The sequence below is a fragment of the Kryptolebias marmoratus genome, linkage group LG11 (assembly GCF_001649575.2).
Source record: "Kryptolebias marmoratus isolate JLee-2015 linkage group LG11, ASM164957v2, whole genome shotgun sequence".
NCBI classification, from domain to species: domain Eukaryota; kingdom Metazoa; phylum Chordata; class Actinopteri; order Cyprinodontiformes; family Rivulidae; genus Kryptolebias; species Kryptolebias marmoratus.
The window spans coordinates 1,930,954-1,943,992 of NC_051440.1; positions in this window are offsets into that span (position 1 = coordinate 1,930,954).

Sequence of the window (13,039 nt, forward strand, 5' to 3'; positions counted from 1 at the left end):
GTCTTACTGCGTCCAACCTCAGCAGCGATGGCACGTTGTGAGAGGCCTTGCTTATGCAGCTCAACAATCCTACCACGTTCAAAGTCAGTGAGCTTTTTTGCTTTCGCCATCAGGAGGTCTTGACAGTGTAAAGACTTGACAGAAAATGACATGGAATCCAGATTTTTGCACAGCTTTTGGATTTTAAAGACTATGGTCTTAAACTTTTGATCAACTGAAAAAATCATGTTTGAGTGTAAATGCAGTTTGCAGAAAATTCCCTGTTCAAAAGTTCTTGTCTTTTGCACTGATATTTTCCTTTAATATTGTGAAGCTCTACTTAGAACTTTCTTAAGATCCAATAGTGCAAAATGCAAATTCTTGCAATTTTTTGACTGGTCTTAAGATTTTGATCAGGAGTGTATCTCCTCTTTGTCTTTTTCCTGGCAGCTGCATCTCTAACATCCTTCTACCAATATACCCACTGTCCCTCCTCTACACATTTCCAAACCATCTCAGTCTGGCCTCTCTAACTTTATCTCCCAGCCGTTCAACCTGTGCTGTACCTCTGATGACCTCATTCCTAATCCTATCCATCCATGTCCTCTTAAGGAGAACCTCAACATCTTCAGCTCTGTCACTTCCAGTTCTGTCTCCTGTCTTTCTGTCAGTCCCACTGTCTCCAAACCATACAACACAGCTGGTCTCACCACTGTCTGTAAACCTTTACTCTGGCGTTTGCTGGCACCCTTTTGTCACAAATCACCCTGAAACTTTTCTCCATCCACTCCATCCTGATGGACTCTCTTCTTCACCTCTTTACCACACTCCCCGTTTTCCTGGACAGTCAACCCTAAATATTGGAAGTCCTGCTTCTTTGTGACCTCTGCTCCATCTGTCTGTCCATCACCAGAGCAAACAAGAAGGGGCACAGAGCCCCTTGATGCAGTCCCAACTCCACACTGAAGTCATCTGTCACTCCTACAGTGACCGATGACAAATCACCACTGTCCCTCTGTCCTCATACATGTCCTGTACCAGTCTAATATACTTCTCTGCCACTCCAGATTTTCTCATACAACACCACAGCTCCTCCCTCAGCACCCTATCATATTCTTTTTCTAAATCTACAAAAACAAAATATAGTTCTTTCTGATCCTCTCTGTACTTCTCTATCAGCATCCTCAAAGCAAAAATGGCTTCTGTGGTGTCTTTCTTGGCATAAAACCATTCTTCTGCTCTTAAATAGTAACTTTAACTCTCTCCTTAACTAATTCTTTTCAAAAACAAGTGACATAAATTAAAAGCTTTGGTACAAATTAAAAAGCTCAGGTGAAGTGTGTCATCATCAGTGTGCGCCTCTGTTCAGCTGCTCTGTATACTCAGTGTATTTGGTATTAAAAAACAACCCAGCTCCCGTTTATCCTTTGGTTGCCATGGTGAATCCATGTATTGGAGCTCCATTTATATTGTACACTCTTTTACCTCAAGGTCAACAAACTCAGAGTTATTTAATCTCAGTGTAATCAACTTAGATTACACAATTCAGAGTTTGGTAAAACTTCTTTCTGGAATACCCCCCCACCCCGCTCTAAAGCCCATGCTGATGATAAATATGAATAATTAAAAACTGGTCCAATCTGCCTTTTTTCATTTCTAAAGAGTACTACAGCAGATTAAATCATTTTCATGGATACGGCTCCTAAAGAGGTGGGTATAAAGTAGCTGAATTGGGCAGAGGTTGGCAGCTAATCTGTTCTCCAACAGTCATGGCTCAGTAAAATACTGGCTTTAAGGATGAAAAAGCCTAAACTGCAGTGTATGCAGCTTCTTGATATAGCGTTGTTATGGTGTGTGTATGATTTCAGTTATGTTTAATGCCCAGTTTGTTTTTCCTTTTTTTTAAATTTTTTATTGTTTTGTTTATATCAGGGAAAATTCCTCATGGGTGATCTCAGGAGTTTTTTATGTCATACTGGTGCAACGTGAGACTTACATAGAGGTCAGAGAACTGAATTATGTGATTTATGTTTATTCCTCACGTTGTATGGCAAGTTTCATTGAAGTTTTTTGTGATCTTGTGGGATTTTTGTTAAAAGTGGGTAATTTTCCCCTAAACATACAAATAGTTGTTTTATTCTCTGTAAGACTGTACAGATCATCGGGGGCCATTCCATTGTTTTTAATAATATAAAAGACTTTAAACTGATGCATTGTTACTACCAGTTGAATGGTTCATTGAAGTCCTCAGATTAGTAGTGTCTGGGTCTGCCTTGGCCCTGGTGGAGCACCAAGAATACAATAAAACTTAACTAGAGGTTCTTTAGAAATCAGGGCAGCCAGTGGCTGATATGCAACACCATTTTTATTTGTTTGTTTTTGGCCAATATGTATTTTTCATTTTTAAAAAAATGTAACAATAATCGCTCAACTGAAATAAATGTATGTTTAACAATCCCTAGAAAAACTTGTACACTTGAAAATAACACTTTGAGAAGCATTGTCTCTTAAAAAATTAAACTGGACTACAGTGAACTAGTTGTAGGTCTGTGTCATTGGTCAGTATTTCCCTCATTCCTCCTGATCTACTAACACCTCACACTTTGTCAGCTCATTATACTCACCTGCTGTCACACTGTAATCATCCCTCCCAGCCTACATATCCACTTAGTTTTCACTTACTCATCAGTCCATCCAGAGGCCCAACTACCTACTTTCTGGGGGGTATCCAGATACATTACCCCCTTCCCCCGATTATTTTTTTGGTGTTGTTTTTGTGTATAAATCTTATTTATTCATGGACTTAAAAAATAAAATACCTGATCTTGGGTATGGCATTTCTGTGAGCCATTCTCTACCATGTACTACTTAAATGAGTCCCCCATTTTGTGTGATAAAGGCCATTTGGTCTTGCTCCAGCCCTCTCCTCTGCACCTCTCTGTTCCTCCCCCTCTTCATCATCATTTGGACCTCTCTGTTCCTCTCCCTCGTCATCATCATCATCTTCTTCTCTCTTGTCCAAATTATCCCTTTGTGGTGACTAACTTGCCATGTCTGCCTGCACTAATTTTCCCAAAAGGACAGTGGTGGTCAGCAGAAATTCAAACCCTCCTGGGCATCTAAACCTTTGTGGCCTGTAATGGGAAAAATACTGTTTCAGTGATTCTTGCTGCATGTGACCACCATGTTTTAGTTTAGTTAAGAATGCCTTTATTCTTATCCCTATAGGGTGCCTGGATGTATGTGTTCTCTGGTCCTTTTGTTTCCCCCTGACCCCTCCTGACTGTATGGAAATTTACCAGTATGCGCCTACAAGCCTATAAAGGATGTGTTCTTTATTTACCTTCCCTTTTGGTCAGCTATCTGACCCTTCTGTTCCCCCCGACCCCTCCTCATCCTACAATGGTATAAGAAGGGGGAGCTATCTGTAATGCTTCAGACTCACTCTGTTGACTCACCTCAGCACAGTGATTCTCAGCTATATAGCTTAAATAAATTATCCTAAGACAAAACTCTTCGATGTCCTCTTTGGTAATGAAAATTCCACAACAATTTTGGCTTCACAAACAGGATACCACGTGTGATCACTAGCGGAGAACAAAGATTTGGTGACTGATCATCCTGCAGAGGAGAACTTTACAGCCCTGTCCCCTTTGATGGACATTTGGGGTCCAGATCAGAACTTTTCTGCTGGACCACGGCTGGTATACGAAGGGGCATTCTCCATTGGGGAATTGCCAGTAATTAGGACAATGGTGAGTTGTTTTTTTTCATATTGGGTCTGTAGAAGTCACAGGGGGTTGATAGTTGAGACTTTAACAAACCCAGTTGTCACAAGGAGGTTGATAGTTGAGACTTTAAGAAACCCAGTGTCAATAAAAAAAAAAATAGAAGTCGCAAGGTTACCTGTGGTTGCTGACTGGGTCAGAACCAAGACAGAAGAGGTATTTTAGCACTTTTGCACCTGTGAAACAAGTTTCAGAAAGGCAGAAAGGCCAGCAGGAGACGTCCTGTCTGTACAATAAACGGATCTGTTAAGTGGGTGATTCTCCAGATAGTCCAATATGCTTAGGATATGGTATGTGTGTGTGAATGAATGAATGGTGCACCAGGAAAAAAAAAAAGGAAAAGAAAAAGGAGCAATGGGTTTTCTGAACAGGGAAAGTCTAAGTGGATGAGGAACTGTTGAGAACAAATGGGTTAAGTTGATTGGTGGAAAAAGAGAAACAAAAGGGTTAAACCAGCTCATTTTTAAAAGCTGGGAAGAACACAGGAAGAGTGTGTGTAAGTATGTAAAATGGGAAGTTTGCAATGAAAGCGATGAGAGGGAGAGATTTTATTGAACACAGGGATATATACTTTTTATTTTCTGCATTGTGTGGGTGGTTTTTCACAGCAATAGATGTCTTTTTCAGTGATCAAGCGGATTCCAACATTAGAGGAATCTAGAAGCTTCTTGGTCAGATCTGAAAATCGTGTATTGCACCATTCACAAACTCTGAGATCACGTGTATGAAATTTAATAACTGATAAATTGTTGAGTAAATGAGCTTGTTTTAAATCCAGCTCTTTGGGGTTGGTTCTTAGTGAAATTTGGTTTGAATGGATTAAAACTGTTAGAAAAGAAGTAAAATAAATGAAGAAATAAGTAAATAAATAAGTAAGGAATAAATAAATATCATTAATAATAAGTAAATAAATAAAGAATAGATAAGAAATAGAAATAGAAATAAAATAGGAAATAGCAGAGGTAAGAATGGTTACATGGTTTAAATTATGCTATGATCTAGTGTAACATGATTAAAAAAATTTAAAATAAGCAAAAGGCTACGAGAAATAGCTGAATAAGAAAGACTGAAAGCTGGTTTGATGCATAGAACTTAGAAAACTAACAAATAGAGATGATGATGAGTTTGATCAAAGCTGTAGGCTTTTACTTTTCTTTGAATAAGATAAGCAAAATTGTTCTGGAACAATTTAAGGTTAAACAAATGCTTTTTAGTTTAAAATTAGTGAAATATAATTGTGAAGACCCAGAAAAGCAGTTACATGTCTCCCCCACTATATAACAGCTTGAGATAACAACGAACCCCTCTTCTCAAATCAGCTCCCTTATCAATCAAATACAAGCAGATGCCATTGAGTGGTGTCAATGAAGATTCAGCAGGCATCAAAAAACAACCCCGATGCCTGAGCAATAATACACAACCTGTTTGAAGTTAATTATTTTACTGAGTTGGGTTTTGTGACTCGAGGAGTTTTACAGCCTTCTCAAAAGTTTTTCAAAGAGCTCTGGAGGAGATCTTTGTTGGGCATCCTGATCCTGAGGGGATGACCTGTTGTAAAAACATTCACGACAGGGTGTGATGGGGGCTGTGTGTGTGTTTGGATAGTAAGAGAGGTGCTTTAATTAACAACCCCCCATGTTATCTTGTAGGATTCAGCTCTCATGCATCAGAGAAAGTGAGAGAAATGCTTGGTCTCAGTTGCGGTTTTGTGGAAAATGGATTATGAATTGTGGAGTGTTCATGTCATTCATCACATAGATCAGGAAATGGATAAAAGATAGTAATGAAAATGAGTTAAAATGATTAGAAATATAAATTGGCAAAGGAACAGTGAAAGATTAAAGAAGAAAGGTTGATGCTTAAGAGGTGCCCGGAATTTGTAGGCAGCTTTTTGTATCTTAAACCCATGGTTTTAGTCACCATTAGTGGGAGAAATCACATGTGTGTGGTTGATACTGGACCTAAGTACTAACAGTAAACACCCCACTCCCAATTTCATCAATACTGCATCTGTTGTGTGCTTCTCTGGAAATACAGAAGAGTGGCTGCCTTTAAGAGATGTTCCATGTGTTGAATAATCTGCATTTTGGACATTCTTTGACTCATGTCCGACGAACTGATAACACCAGACAACGTGCAGTTGACTTTTCCAGATGGAACCTACAGTGTTGTGCTACAGCGAACACGTTGTGTCAGATGGCACAGAACCTGGGAACTTTGAGTGGCTCCTGTTTAGCTGAGCAACAGGCTGAAATATGGATGAGAACAATACCAGATTTCCCTAACATCTCCTTGTGAACTTGGATCCAGCTGGGATGCCTGGATTAGCATCAAATAGCTAACGACCTGCCTTGAACAAGCCTCACTGTACACTGGACTAACTGTTTGATGAACTGTGGGACAGTCTTCAGACACTGAGGAGAATGGAGATTACGCAGTTGTGGAAGACTGGATCTGAAGGAGTGAGAGAGTTGCACTGTGCATGCTTGGTAGGGTATCAGCTCGACATGTGAAGGTCTCATTTGATGGTGAAGTAGAAGTTTGGGTCTTATGATCAAATGCTGCCAGGGAACGGGTGCCTACGCAGAACCATTGGTTATCATACTTGTATAAATTTAGCTAATACTAAATTTATATGGCTTCTAAATTTCAAAATCTGTTTACCTTTGAGGGAAAACAGTTCAATAATTCTGGTTTGCTGCAAAGTTTTGTTATGACATACTGTTAGCAGCAATATTTTCTGATGATGGGATGAAAGCTACTGAGATTGAGCTCCAGCATTAGTGTGTGTAACTTTTATAGAAAGAGTTGTATTTTCCACAGGCCTACAACTGACACCATATCCAAAATGTGCTATTCTGAGTCATTCTAAACCAGTTACTGTGAGAACATTGATGAGTTTTGGAATTGATAAATTATAGCAAAAATTATATCCCTGATTTTAACTACAAAGTGACTCCTCTGAGAAGCCTGATTTCAGCAGTGTGAAAGCTGCCCTCCCCCACCAGCTAAAGGGCTGCTTCATCCTCTGAAACCAGGAAACAGGGTCCTGGAATCCAGGTGCTGCAAGGGCCATTCCAGGACAACCCAAACAGCTGTAACAGTTGCTGAAAGGGGCGACTTGGATCCACGCCAGCCATTGGACAACAAATCATCAGCTGATCTCTCAACCACAGGGCAGAATAATCCCTGAGATCAGCTCCTGTGTGAGGTAGTCTACCCTCCACAAGGCAACGATGCGTTTCCCGCTTCTCTTCATCATCGGGACAACTGGCCTTGCAGAAGACACTACGTTGCTTGTCACTCTCCTGAAGAAAGCAACGCTGATGGATGGATTCCTCTGATAACATGACTTTCATACATAGCGAGCTCCAGAAGCTCCTAACCCCAGAAGGAGAAGAACTCTGGCACCATTTGGAATCCTTGGGCCTGGTTCACTTCTGGGGGGCTTCAAGCAATACTTATGCATTTGGCTATGATTTTATTGTTTTTCTTTGTTATCATTAGTGTTATACTCTGCTGTGTCATTCCTCTTGTGCAAATGCTGGTGGCTTTGTTATTCACTGCCACCAAGTTTAACGACACTCTCCTCTTCATCAAACCAGCTGAGTTTGACCTTGATCAAGAGGAGGGTGAGGATTTAGGGGAGTTTTTGGATTTCTATGTGTAATTGTTATTTTATTTGTTTGTTTTAGTTTGTTTTCCTCTACTTTCTAATTTTTATGATGATTAAAACGAAGGTGATTTAATCAAGAGGAGGGATTGTAATGGGAAAAATACTGTTTCAATGATTCTTGCTGCATGTGACCACCATGTTTTAGTTTAGTTAGGAATGCCTTTATTCTTATCCCTATAGGGTGCCTGGATGTATGTGTTATCTGGTCCTTTTGTTTCCCCCTGACCCCTCCTGACTGTATGGAAATTTACCAGTATGCGCCTACAAGCCTATAAAGGATGTGTTCTTTATTTACCTTCCCTTTTGGTCAGCTATCTGACCCTTCTGTTCCCCCCGACCCCTCCTCATCCTACAATGGTATAAGAAGGGGGAGCTATCTGTAATACTTCAGACTCACTCTGTTGACTCACCTCAGCACAGTGATTCTCAGCTATATAGCTTAAATAAATTATCCTAAGACAAAACTCTTTGTTGTCCTCTTTGGTAAAGAAAATTCCACAACAGGCCTCACTAGGGAAATTATTCCTACCTGATGTCATCTCTGCTCTCCTCTACAGCAGCTGATCACCAACCTCATGTCTGTCTCCTTCATTCCTTCTCTGTGTTCTTCTTTAAGTCACATGGTCAAACAAGTATTATTTAATAGCCTTAAATAAATTGCACATTTTGCAAATGCACTTTTTCAATAGAAATAATATTTTTAAATGAATCACCTGATATTAAGTGGTTGTTCCTACACTTCCAACGCATATTAGACCAACCTGTCTTCTTCCTGTCTGTCCTGATTCTTTCTCTCCAACCTCACAGCTGAATTGTGTTAACTTTGTGTAAAGGAGGTTTAAAAAATACAGCAATCAAATCACATATAAAAACATGACATTTTAACTTTAATTTATATCTTTCTTGGATATAATTTAGTGATTGGATGCTGCATTTGATCAGACTTATCAGATTAATCACAGCAGCTCTGTAGTGTTATATCCCAGTGAAGACATTTAAACTTCCAGTTTCTATAATTTATCTGCTTTATGATTCACCATCGATTTCAACAAATGATTACTGTCTGAAAAACAAAATAACCACAAACAAGTTCCATTATTTTTCTTGTCATGATCTGTTATATTGTAAATACTGATCAGTAAACAGTTGTAACTTGTCATTTACTAGTAGCTTTAGCTAACCTGAATATTTCCAGGCCTCCTCTTGATGCTCTGACAGAACTTACATGCTGTATTTCAATCACTTTGAAAGCATTTTTTGATCCCTACAACATTTTTATCCTTCTCTCTCTTCTATTTTCTTATGCAGAGTTTTCTTTTCTGCCTCTTCATTTTTAGCTCCCTGTCATCAGATGACATCACCATTCAAATGAAAACAATCGCGCTCCAGCGTGTTCTTGAGGGAGCTTCCACTGGAGCGCCTACAGTGTGTGTGTGTGTGTGTGTGTGTGTGTGGTGGTGGAGCTGGGGAGGTGAAGGAGTAGAGGGGCGCCTAATCAGTGACATGCCTCTGTTATTGATCATATTGATCTAGTACATCATATAAACATAAGTATATATATATATATACATACATACATACACTTATGTTTATATGATGTACATAGTGTTTTCTTTTTTATCTCAACCTTTCTGTATTGAGCTGCAGTAACATGCAAATTTCTCCATTGTGGGATCAATAAAGTTTATCTCATCTTATATCATTTACACATGCATAAACAGCTGTTGAATACAAAAAATGCAGACTAGAAATAATTTTCCCATCATCACTTTGACACCCCCTCTAGCGTGGCGCCCCATGCGCTGCATATAAGGCATACCCACTTTTTGCGCCATTGAGTCCATCATACTGTTTGCTTGGCACTTGTTTTGTGTGTGCTTTCTTTGGGGGTGGGGTGGGTGTTGCTGCCTTGTCAGCCATTTGTTTCATTTATTAAATCCTTAGTTGTTATTTCACCCATCGCACATGCTTGAGTCTGCATCCTTGGGTCCTAATTTCACCACATCTTGACATCACTTTTCTCCCTTTTGTATATATTTGGCTCTCAGCTGCAAATATTTACAAATAAATTCCTCCTATTTAGAATAAATATTTTAGATAGAATTTTAAAAGCAGTGTCAAGTTTTTTGCTCTCTTTAAACCACCTCAGCTTCTGCCCAAACTTGAAAAAGGCTTGCTCCCATCAAAGAAATGCAGGAACCACTCATCTCAGCGACATCTTTTATTTATCTTTTCTTTTTTTCTTTGGATTCTTCCAACTGACAGTGCAAAACCACCATGACTTTACATGGAGTAGTCAAGATAGTTAAAGAAGTCACAGAGCAGGTTGAAAACCTACAAACAGATGAAACAAAGTCAATTTCAGATCACAATGAACTAATTAACTAGTTTTCCAGGAAATGTTAATTTACTTTTAAGTTATCAGTGAATAAACTGATGCAAACACGAGCTGCAAACACTGCACCACAAATTTCTGCTTTTATAGGTTCTCCCTTCTGATCAAGTGGAGTGAGTTTTGCTTTGGATTCTACAAGTCTCACTTGGATCCCTTGCTCTGTTTCCCATCTGAAGTATAGAACTGCACCATAACTTTTGTCACTCCCATCAGAAAAAGTTATGCCTAGGGGCTTTCCAATCCAACTGATTGGTGTTAAACTCCTGTGAAATCTAATCTGGCCCAGGCGCACATACTCCTGGAACAATTTAATGGCTTCATTTCTAAGCCCATCAGAAAGTGGTTCATCCCACATGTCGCCTGCTTTACCTGCAGTTCTGGTGTCTTGGAAAGCCTTTCTCACTAGAATGGCTCCTTTTTGTTTGGTAGGTGTGACTAGGCCAATAGGATCAAAAAGGCTAGCTACTTGGCTAATGAGTTCTCTCCTGGTGAGAGGATTTGGAGTATTTGTTCTCACTTCTTCTTCTTTTAGGTTTTGTACCACCTTCATTTTTTTCCTTCTTTTTGAGAAGTTGATTGATGTCATCACATACAATTTATCTTCTTCCACCAGATACCCCACTCCCAAAGCCTTATTTTCATCCTCTTTCATCTGATTAGGGAGTGTAAGGATTTTGTCTCTGCTAGGTAAGGACATTTTTTGCCTCCCACTTTGACCTGATAGGATCCATGGTTTCAAAAAGAATCCCCCAGCTTGTAAGATCTCTTCCACCTTCTTAGTGTGTTTGTGCAAAAGTTCTGGGTCATTGTTAGATGTTAACATGTCATCAACATAACAGTCTTCTTCCAGGATCCTCCGCTCCTCTTTACAGCTGTCAAACATGGGCAGTTTTGCTGTCTCTCGCATTGCTACTTGGGCAATACATCCAGCAGGACGATCCCCGATGTTAACTCTGGTAATAGCAAACTCACCGATCTCCTCTTCTGAGCTTGTTTCTCCAGAGGAACCTGTGTAGATGTCTCTCCAGGTCCTCTAGCCACACAGAGTTATACATCTTTTTGATGTCTCCCAAGGCAGCATGCAGTCCCCTTCTGAACCTGAGTAGGACAGCACGAATAGGATTTAAAACATCAGGACCTTTCAGCAGAATATCATTCATACTTAGACCTTCAAATATTTGACTGCTGTTCCATACTAAACGCACGGGAGTGGTTACAGAATGAGGATTTGATGCCACCTGGTGGTTCACATACCATACTGGTCCTTTCCAGCCGTTTAAAGTGTCTTCTGTTAGCTTTATTGCTGCTTTCCTTTGCACCATTTCATGCACCTGGTTTGCATAGACAGTTTTCCATTCAGGCTCTTTATTTAATCGTCTTTCTGTTCTTAAGAAAGTTGATTCAACACTTTTTCTGTTATTGGGAAGACAAGTAGGTTCTACAATCCAAGGATACTTTGCATCCCAGTGGGGAGCATCATTGTGTTCATCTGCTTGCATATAGGTAAGACCTTTAATTTAATTATTTCAAGTTCTTTCTCCTCCATTAATGTCATCTCTTTTCCACCTGGTTGACATGTCCCACAGCGACATCCACCACACTTTGGTTCACAAGCTGCTCCTATGCTCTCCCATTTCCACCATCAATGAACTCTTTATTGGTAGTTGTACTTTTGCTTTCTGCTTTTACTTCTTTGAGACTGCAGACTTCTTCATACTTTACAGCAGCAGTGCGCGTAGAACGAGCAAAGTGTGTTTCTGACCTGTGTGCTGCCATGTCGACGTCTTCACAAAGATCCGGATGAGCTCCTCCCACGGTTACGCCGAGTGGACTGTTCCACAGGACCAGGTCTCCAACAACCTTGACTCTTTGAGGGGCCAGTCTGCCTTCTCTGTGGCTTATTAGCAACTCAATGGTATGCGGTCTTTTGAGGTCTTCCAAGTCAACATCTGGGAAGAACTTTTGTAACTGCAGTGGTTGAATGACTTTATGCACTTTAGCAATCTCACTAAGTCCATAACAAATGAGTTGGTGAGCCTTCACTGTGCCTTTGGGGGTTTTAACTCTCACTTTTAACAGATATCTCTTTGTTCTAACTTTGACTGACATTTCCCCAACACCATGAACAACTAATGTTATGTTTTCACCTTCTAGGTTCAATTTTTGAGCTGCTTGGTGAGTAATGTAATTGGTATCAGAAGCCAGGTCAATCAAAGTGCCAATTTTCTGGCCTGCATTTGCAGTGACTTCCAACAGCATTAGAATAACAGGTTGCTCCTTTAGTCCATATGACTCCATAAGACCAGGAACTTCACCCTTTGTGTTGCTTGTTGATGCAGTCACATTTGAAAAGGCTTTTCTGCATTCTTCTGCTAGTTCTGGTGAAAGTTCAGCTATGAACTTCTCCTGTTCTTCTGTTAGTCTATTTTTCCTTCTTGGTTTATCAATCCCAATCCTTGTAAGGTCATTTTTGGGCAAATGAGGAAATGGTGATCTGAAAAGCTCCCCTTCTTACAATCTTTGTTTCTACAAAGATAAGTGTTGATACATTCAGCATCTTCTTCATGCTTTCTCAAACACCTTTTGCATGTTTTCAATGTCTTCACGATGTTGAGCTTTTCAGGTACATTCATTGCTTTGATCTGTTTGCAGAAGAATATTTTATCTCCATGTCTTGCGTCTCCACACACAATACAGACATGATTCTTTCTTGTGGATCGAGTAAAAGCATGTCGTTTCTCAAACTTCTTCTCTGTCTTTTCACTCACTCCAAGTTGCTCTAGTTTCTCTAGAACTTCCTCCTGTGTCTTTAGAAATCTAAGAAGACTATCAAAATGATTAACTGGTGTAACTGCATTAGCAGGATTAACCATAAAAACTAGCCAGTCTCTCTTTATAACATCAGGTAGTTTGCTCTCTAGAGATTTAATAACCATAGGGTGTCGTGGTTTTGATGTTTTTGTTTGGTTTTCTAGTTCTTGTTCTGCTTTGTTTATCTTAAATTGTGTTCATGTCTTGTCACTTTCACCTCCCCCAGTAACTTGCCACGCCTCATTCTTCCATACCTTGCCGTTCTGTTACATTCCAGTCTTTCATGCCACACCCACATTACCATAACAACTCAATCACTGCCATCATTCTCACCTGTTTGCAATCACTCACCTGTGTCCATTTTCCTCCTGATCCTCAGTCTTTAAATAC